This window comes from Orycteropus afer, unplaced genomic scaffold (assembly GCF_000298275.1).
Source record: "Orycteropus afer afer isolate SDZICR_OR568_19922 unplaced genomic scaffold, OryAfe1.0 scaffold00226, whole genome shotgun sequence".
Lineage (NCBI taxonomy): Eukaryota > Metazoa > Chordata > Mammalia > Tubulidentata > Orycteropodidae > Orycteropus > Orycteropus afer.
In genome coordinates, this window is record NW_006921813.1 from 1,021,543 (window position 1) to 1,031,706 (window position 10,164).

Genomic DNA, 10,164 nt, shown 5'->3' on the forward strand with positions numbered 1-10,164 from the left:
TGACATTCAGCTTCTCCATCACCTCTTTCTACAAATGTACCTGATTTGATTCCTGTGTATTCCATCTGGTGAGATCCACATATATAGCCACCATTTATGCTGTTGATAAAGGTACTTACAATGAATAACTCATTGATTTTGCAAAATTCTGTCATATGATCTCCAGCATTATTTCTATCACAAAGTCCATATTTTCCAACTAATCATGATTCTTCTTTGTTTCCAACTTTTCCATTCTAATCACCAGGAATAATCATTACATGCTGATTGCTTGCTTGGTCAATTTCAGACTGCAGAAGTTGGTGAAAAAAATCTTCAGTTTCTTCATCTTTGGCTTTGGTGGTTGGAAAATAAATTTGAATAACAGTCACATTAACTGATCTTCCTTGTAGGCATGTGGATATTATCCTATCATTGACCACACTGACCATTTTGAACAATCATATAATCAACTATGCCAGAAATGACAAAATAAAGAGGAATGTCATTGCTTTCATCATCAAAAAGAACAGTTCTTACCCATATACAAACATGATGATGTATTATGATGATTAATAAATACATCCTTTCTGTCACGGTTAACAAAACTAGAGAGTATGTTGCTTGATAACACCAGGTATGTTTGAGAAAATTATTGCAGCCACTGTGTCAATCCATTTCATTGATGACCTTTCCCTTTTTTTGCTGATGTTCTACTTTACCAGAAGGAAGGGAGGGTAAGCCTCTTCTGTAGTGATACCGCCTCAGAAACTTAAGGAGGGGTCACTATGAGTTGGTTCTGACTCAACGGCAGTGAGTCTGGTTTTGTTTCTGATTCTACTTTGCCAAGTATGATGTCCTTCTCCAAGAACTGGTTCCTCGATAACATGCCCAAATTACATGAGATGAAGTCTCACCATCCTCGTCAGTACCATAATTCAACTGCACAATTCTTCTTATTCTTCCTTATCTATTGTCCAAATTATGTACGCATATGAGGAGACTGAAAATACCATGACTTAGATCAGGTGCACCTTAGTCCTCAGACTTCTAGCCAGAGTACTACTGAGGCAAGTCTGGGTGGCTTCAAAGCAGGGCTTCGAACTGGTTCATTCTGATTTGGCCCCCTGCTGATAATTTGCATGTCCACCCCAGATACACTGAATCAGAACCAACAGTTTAACAAGACCTCCAGTGTTTTGGGGAACTTATGTATAAAGAAAAATCAACTGGAGATCTATAAGATTCACCTGGGAGTCTTGTTACACTGTAGATTCTGATTCAGTATATCTGGGGTCGAAATGCAAATTACCAGCATGAATTCAAACTGGAATGAACTGGTTGAAAGCCCAGGGTCAAACCACTAAGGTTTTCACTAGTAGTTCAGTACTTAACATTTTATCCAAACCAGGTTATCTCACACAGGTCTTTGTTGTTGTTGTTAGGTGCTGTTGAGTCATCTCCAACTCATAGCAACCTTATGTACAATAGAACAACACACCGCTCAGTCCTGTGCCAGCCTCATGATCCCTGCTATCCCTGAGTAACCCTGCTGGCATTTGAAACACTGGTGGCATGTCCTCCAGCCTCACAGCAACATACAAGGCACCACAGTACGACAAACTGACAGACAACTTTTGTTTCCCTTAGCTATCCCAAAAGACTTTGCTCACTTCCTGGCCTGCCCCTAGGTGCTCCAAAACACCCACCTTGCCTTCTGCTCCTGCTCACTTGCCCAGGTCTTTAGTTGAATAATATTGCCCAAAAAGCTCCACATGAGGAACTCAATTTGCAGTGACACACCCACATCTGTACTAAACTAAGATGAAATCTGAGCCTCAAGCCCAAACTTTACCCTATAATGCCAGTGTCTTCTAAGGACCCTGGGAAAAGATGAGTGTCCATTGCAGGTGTGAGAATTGTAAATAAATTGTGGCAGACTGTGGCTGATTAATTATAAACACAGTTGATTTGCAACACCCCATTGGGAGTCACAGTCTACTTCTCCTTACCTTGAATCTGGCTGAACCTGTGAATCTCCCACCCACAAAATGGGATGAGAGAGACAGTGTGATTATGAAATCAACAACAACACAACACACTGCAGTTGAGTCAGAAGCGATTCATAGCGACCCCTCCTTGGGTTTCCCAGGCAGTATCACTAGGGAAGTAGATTGCCCCATCTGTCTTCCGTGGAGTGGCTGGTGGGTTTGAACTGCCAGCCTTATGGCTAGCAGTCAAGTGCCTTAGGCACTACACCATCAGAGCTCCCATTATGAAGTCTAGATCATATGAATCAACTTCCATTGGGCTTCTTGGAATAATTGGTCTTGGGATGTTCCTTCTCAGACCTCAGATAATATACCATGAGGAGACCAAGCCCAGTTACTTGCTTTTTTAAATGGGGGCAACGGGAAATCCTTGAGCCAAAAGTCAAAAAATATTCCTCACAAAGCCATTTACAAGAAACAGACTCAAAAGTTAAGCAAGTTTTACATAAATTAGCATGAGTTAGCAATATTTATCAGCAGGACATAGCAACATTCATCCAAGAAGATAAGCCAGTTTAGCATTTCACAGCCCAAAACAAAAGGAAAATTAGATGTGATTTACCAATCAAAGCAAAGACCAAGACACTCATCAAAGCTTTAAAAAGGTATTGTAACTATATAAACTCCAACCCCTCAGTTTGGGTGCTCCCCATTATCTTAAGCAATTTTCTCCCTCAATAAATCCTTTCAATGCTAACTGACTTGTTGATTTTTCTTTCTGCAGACCAATTGTAGATAGGTGCTCCTGCCAATAGTCCAAATGATGGGCAACAGCAACTGTCAGCTAGGTAAGTGAACCATCCAGTCCAGCCATCCTTTGTCTGCAGATGAGCCATGATCTAATGACCACTGCCTGAGACAGCTCAAATTAGTACCACCTGCCAGATCCAGTCAGCACAAAGATCCAACAGAGATAATAAATTGATGTTTTTCACAGCAAAGTTACAGAGAGGTTTGCTGAGCTGCAGTAGATAAGCAAAGTAAAGGGCAAAGTTATAGTAATCTGTTCAGAAAATATATTATACAATGGAAGGATCTTAAAATGCAGAACAAGCTAGGGAAATGGGAAGTTTATAACTGAATTTCATTATATTTTATTATATGCTGTTTGCTTTAGTAATTGGCCAGTTAGATTGTGGGTCAAGCTAAGGACTCAAATTTAAGGTTTAATAATTTCTTATTTTCAGCACATAAATAGTTTTCTCATATATTGACTTGGCTTATTGATATATTTCTATGAGGCTTTTCTGTTTTCTTTCGAGAGAAGAGGAGGGGAGAGTTGTGTTCTCTGAGTCCTTCAGATGTCTCAGGAAGTGATAAAGCTTTAGGCAGGCCAGAAGTAAACAATTCCATATCATTTATATTCTCATTCAAATACCCTTTCAAGCTGATCTCTGCAATTGTTATTTTAACCAGGCAAAGTTGTCACCAGAACACAGAACTCTCCATTTTCTAAGATACATAAAGCCAGTTTCATTTTATTGTCAATTTTTGCATCTACTTGTCTTTTCTTTGTGATAGATATGAGTCTCAAAGTTAGACATCCATGACAAATTATTAAAATTTTTGACCAATTGATAGACAAGTTTCAAAGAAAGAGAAAGAAATAGCAAACTGCAGACATCAAAAGAGTTACAAATATAAGGATTCATAGGCAAATATAAACAGACCGTTATAAGAAGCAAATTACCTTGCTTTTTGTGAAAAGAGCAAAATCGTTATTTTTCACCCATGTAGCAGACACACACACACAGAGAATCGGTAACCATGGTGTTACAATTTTAGCCATGAGTCTAACAAATACAGAGACAATTGTTGTATCTCAGTAAAATAGAATGAACTGATTGGTTGCATCAGCTCCAGACAGAAGGTCAGAGAAACACATATGGTCTCAAAGGTGTGCTTATTCTTGTGCTTACTGATGTAGAAAATGTAGAAAACATGTAAAAAATGTCTCCAGGTTTCATCTGTTTGATTACTCTGATTTAGACACCTTTGGGTGAAAATATCTTTTCTTGTTTTTCTTACTATGATTGTGATTCAATCTCTATTCTAATGGACACAAAATATTGTTAATTTTCTTTTCTGATTTACTTGAGCTCATAGTAATACCCAAGAAAATAAATAGCATAAAATTCTATCAATGGTTGAAAGGCAACTAAGAAGTGGTAGGTAGTAACAAAAGCAATTTCTCAACCCTTGACTCTCAACTTGACTAAATCATAATTTTGTGAAGAAACAGGTATGTGACTCAAATGCCAGGGGAAATCAGAATTCTCCAGACAAATAGGAAACAAAAAATGAAACCATAGAACATTAAAGATGATAGGACCAATAATCAAAACCAGACTTCTACTAAAACCAATTTTAAAATAAAAATAACCTCACTGACATCAGGTCGACTCCTACTCACAGTGACCCCCCCCCCATTGCATTTCTGAGGCTGTAAATCTTTATAGAGTAGATTGCCCTATCTTCCTTCCCCAAGGCGGCTGGGGGGTTTGAACTGCTGACCTTCTGGTTAGCAGCCAAATGCTTTATCCACTATATAACCAGTAGGAATGAAAACAGTGACCATTAAAAAAAAAAAAGAAAAAGCCAAACCAAATTCAGAACCATGGACTTGGGAAAGAACCTAAGAAAATTCAGAAAGAATATCCCAAGCAAAACCATACCCTCAAATCAATCCTGACTCACAGTGACTCTATACAACAGAGTAGAACTGTCCCATAGGGTTTCCAAGGCTGTACATCTCATCTTTCTCCCATGAATTAGAACTGCTGGCCTTTCAGTTAGCATCTGAGCACTTTAACCAATGTACCAATAGAGAGAGAAAGAAAATCAGTGGGCCGTAAAGTACCTGATCTGGAAACTGAGAGAAAAATGAGAACAGAGAAGAAGCTGTTTATGGAATGATGAAATCCACCTACAACCTGAAGAGTGCACACCTGGGTACTAGTAATCGACAGGTAGTGTCCTCATCAGCCCTATAGGGTATCACCTGACCTAGTGACTGGATCTACCAAGTATCTCAGTAGAAATGTTATCTATGAAATAAAGACTGAGGGGAAAAAAAGAAGAAGAAGAAGAAGAAGAAGAAGAAGAAGAAGAATTAACTTTCAATAATTTTTTTTTTTTTTTGGCAAGGAGTCCACACATTAGAAAAAATAGAACACCCAATAAAAAATAGAATGGGCACTTTTAAAAAGTGAGTTGACCAAGGTTACAGATAGTATATTCACAGAGAAAATGCAGCAATGATCTTACAAAATTATGTCTGACAGTGATAGTCACAATTTTATAAACAATAGGAAAAGTAGAAAATGTAGAAAACATGTAAAAAATGTCTCCAGGTTTCATCTGTTTGATTACTCTGATTTAGACACCTTTGGGTGAAAATATCTTTTCTTTTTTTTCTCACTATGATTGTGATTCAAAGTATCATATATGATGGTTAGCCATTGTTTCCTAAATAATGTCACCCCCTATGTGTTACTAGATGTTCAGTATTAACATATGTCCCAAAATTAGCCATTTCAATCCAATCGCTGTGTGTTTGGTTTGATGACACCAGCTTAGACCTTTCCTTCCATCCTCTTACGTTACTGTTGGCATGCTTGATGTTCATTTTTCCCACTCTGTTCCCTCAGGGCCACGCTTAATCACTACACTGCTTCTTAGATCACTAAAATTTTGATTTTTCAAATTAATTCCTTTATGTTTGCATTTTATCATTTAAGATTCAGTGATTTAATTGGCATCATGAAGTTAAAAATATTGTAGCTTCCTAGTGAAAAATTATTTAAGACTCCCTGTTGTTGTTGTTATGTGCCGTCGAGTGGGCCTCAACTCATAGCGACCCCTCCTTGGGTTTCCGAGGCAGTATCATTACGGAAGTAGATTGCCCAACCTTCTGAGAATCTTCAATATACAGGCAGATAGCTAGCTGATATATAAGGTCAACTTTGGGGTGTTCACTTGGAGAGCTAATAATAGTTGATTAAAGATTACTAAGCTGATTAATGGTATTAAATTTTGTTGTAAAAGTGATAGACAGACATTGGAATGTATAGAAAAACACGATGCAATAAACACATTTGCAGTTTAGAAATATCTGTGTGGCAGCACTGAAGAAAAGGAAGGTGAGACTGGAGACAGGAAGGCAAGGTTGGAGACCATTGATGTAGCTTACAATTAATGGAAGGGACTAGAATGAGGTATTAGAAACAGTGCTAGAAAAGAGGGGAAGAGACTAAAGGAACTACAATAAATAATATTTGGTAATTTATTGGGGCTACCTCTATGGACAACCACCCAGATATCAGTTTCTCATACTGCGGTGGTTTATGTGAGGCTGTGATGCTGTGACACCTTGATATTTCAAATCCCAGGGTCACCCATAGTGGACAGATTTCAGTGGAGCTTGCAGACTAAGACAGATGAAGAAGAAAGGCCTGGTGATCTACTTCCAAAATTTAGTCAAAGATGTTATGGGTGACAACAAAACATTGTCTGATTCACTTGCTTCAACATATCATCAGGAAGATCAATTGCCCAAGAAAGACATCGTGTTTGGGGCAATAGAGGGCCAGTGTGGGTGAAGGAGACCCACAGTGGGAGGATTCGCACAGTAACCACAGTGATGTACTCAAGCATGCTGGCCATTGTTAGGATGACAAATGGCCAGGCAACAGTCCCTTCCCTTCATTGTACATAAGATTGTCATGAGTCTGAACCTACCAGATAGCGGCTATCTAGCTTTGTGTCTATCTATCTATCTGTCAGCTGTCTGTCTCTATCCATATCTGTCTATCCACAAAGTAAGTAGAGAAAGGAAAAGATACAATATAAATAAATGAAATAGGTAACAGAATTCTACACTTAAATTTGTTCCATATCTGGGTATATTTTTCACCTCTGTAAATTTTATGTAATAATAATTTAAAAATAAGTCTATGGACAGGTATTTAATTTGTTGGAAAAAGTGTCTAGTGCCCTAGGCATGGAATGTTTGGCCTCAAGGCAAACAGCTGCAAATACAGAAGTACTTTTCATGGAAAGAGGCCTTGTCCAACAGAACGAAAGTCACTCACAACCCAACAAGAGCTTTGTAAACCATTCTCGTGTTGCATTTGTTGCCATCAGATGACCTTGTTCCAGCCCTGTATTTGTAACTTGGCCTTTATAATTGAACATTTAAGAAATCACCAGAATAAAATGCCATATCAATACATAGCTACATGTATATTTATTTATGATGATAAAGTAACACATAACCCACTTATCCACTGCTGTCAAGTCATATCCGACTCACGGCGACCCCTCCTTGGGTTTCTGAGGCGGTATCACTACGGAAGTAGATTGCCCAACCTTCCTTCCGAGGAGTGGCTGGTAGAGTTAATGTTATTGTTTCAATGCCAAGTTAAAGCTTTTTGAACAATGTTGTTGTTAGATACCAACAAGTCAGCTCTGACTCATAGCCACCCTATATACAACAGAATGAACACTGGCTGGTCTGTAATATATCAGACAATGTTTTACTGCTATTCAAAAGATTTTCAGAGGCCAATTTTTCAGAAGTTAATGACCTTGCCCTTCTTCCCAATCTGTCTTAGTATAGAAGCTCCATTGAAATCTATCCACCATGGGTGACCCTGCTGGTATTTGAAATACCAGTGACATAGCTGCCAGACTCAGAGCTACATGTGAGCCACAACTGTACAGCAAACTTACAGACGAGTGGTGGTTATGAACAATAGTAAAACACATATAAAAAGTTTGGGATTCTACCGAATGCAAAAAACTTTTCATGTATATTTTTCTTTAATCTTCTGAATATCCTTGTTAATGTTAAATCCATTTTATAAGATAAGGACATGCATGAAATATCATCAACCTTAAGGAATTTATCAAAGTCACATAGCAGATTGATCATCTGTTCCTAAACACAGCAATCTGTCTGCTACACAGCATTGCCTTTTTCTTAACCTACACATTTTGTTTTCTCTTGTACACAGAGACATAGATGGAAATTAAGCACTATTAACAAATTTATATACACAGCTACAGTTTTCTTTTAAATACCATCATTAAATTAGCATCTAAGAAAAAAACTACAGAATTCTATGTTTGCACCCAAAGAAGGTTTTAGAGTCAAGGTAAGGGTTTCTTTTTGTAAGCTGAACTCAACTGGGAGTAATTTCATATCTCTTAATCAACCTAATTTATATGCCTAATCTCAAATTGATAGATATATCATATATACTTTTTAATCCAGATTTTATTGAAAAAGTTGAGTGCCAGGTACTGGAATTGTTTTACTAATGTATGGAAGATCTAAATTAGGAATATTATTTTTCTTTAAGATATGGTTTTGTTAATTTATTTAAGGGCATTTTTACTCACCAATATATTAGTGTATGCATTGAAGATACATAGATCATAAAACACAGACTCGAGTTCTAGCAATATGGTAGACTAGGCAGACAAGTTACACAGACCTTGTGCAACAAAGCAGTGAGAAACCAATTGAAACTGATACTGAAGACAATCCTGAGCTTTGAACCCTGAGCTTTGAAGGGAACAACAAAGAAGTGGATTAATTACCAACTAGTAGAAGAACCTGAATGAAACAGAGTAAGGAGTCAAATGGAGTGGCAGACTGCCAGCTGTCCTGAGGGCACAACCATTTTGAATATTTTCTAGCAGCAACTTCAGAATTGGCTCTGCTCACCAAGGACTTCATGAGCAAGGCCTGCATTGGTGCTTGACAACCAGAAAGGAAAAGAGTGAAGACGGAGACAAACAGACCAGTGGACTGGCAAAGGCTGACCTGAGGGCACAGTCATTTTGAATATTTGCAAATGGAAGATGTGGCCATTTTGAATATATGCAAATGACATTCTTACCTGGACAGGGACCTAGGAATAGGCTCCTCTTGTCAAGGACAGCAAGGGCAACTGCACTGGAGGTTGTTGACTAGAAAAGTAAGATATTAACTTTTTTACCCTAATACCCCACACCCTTGTAGTGAACAGAGGTGTAACCATGCCCCACCTCCACATATCTTCCTGACCAACAAGAATTCTATACAGGTCTGTACCCTGACAGAGCTTGGGTGCCATGCCCTGCTCCCCTCTCCCCAATTTTGTTTTTGTTTGTTTGTTTCTAAATTATTCTTTTTATCTTCCTCCCTTATTTGTCTTTTTTTACCCCATACCTAGTTTTTATTTTGTTGTTGTTGTTTTTCCCTTTTCCTGATTTCTTTCTTTTTCTTTTCTTTTGCTTCTTCTCATCTCTAGTTTTTCCTCTTGTAATTTTGTCATTTTTTTCTTTACTATTATTTTACTCTTGCCATTTTCTCTCATCCATACTTTCTAGATATTGTGGCTTTTTACTTCTCTTTTTTCTTATCATTATTCTTTTATAATTTTTTTTTGTTTTGTTTTTGTTTTGTTTTTTTAATATAGTGGGAAAATTTGTCTTCTCCTTTACTGGATTTCTTTGTGTGTGTGGATGGTCCTGTTTGTTTACATGGGTTTTAGCTTTTTGTTCTCTTGTTTTTATTTCCCTGGTGGTTTATTTTATTATTATTATTATTCCTTTTGTCTAACTGAGTGGGATACAGCAACAGTTTAAACCACAACCCAAGCATACCTGCACCTTCTACAGCCCTACCCAATGATTGAGGGCTACCAGTTGCTTTTGCACTAAATGATCAACAATAGATAGCAATCAATACCACACTCAACTCAGCCTCAACTGCTCTTTATGAACATCTAACAAAGATCTGAGCATACACCCTCAGTCTCTATCACACCCACCAGGAGACAGGTTGTCAGTGCCTAAGTAGTAACAATAGTGAATAGAGGAACACAGTACCCTGCTCACACAGAAATATCAATCAATCAATAAATAAATAAAATAAAGGGGAAAAAATAAAAACCTTGGGCAAATCACACCAAAATTTGGGAGCTCTGGTAGCATAGTGGCTAAGGCACTTGACTGCTAACCAGAAGGCTGGCGGTTCATACCTACCAGCCACTCCTCGGAAGGAAGGTTGGGCAATCCTACTTCCGTAGTGATACTGCCTCGGAAACCCAAGGAGGGGTCGCTATGAGTCAGGGCTGACTCG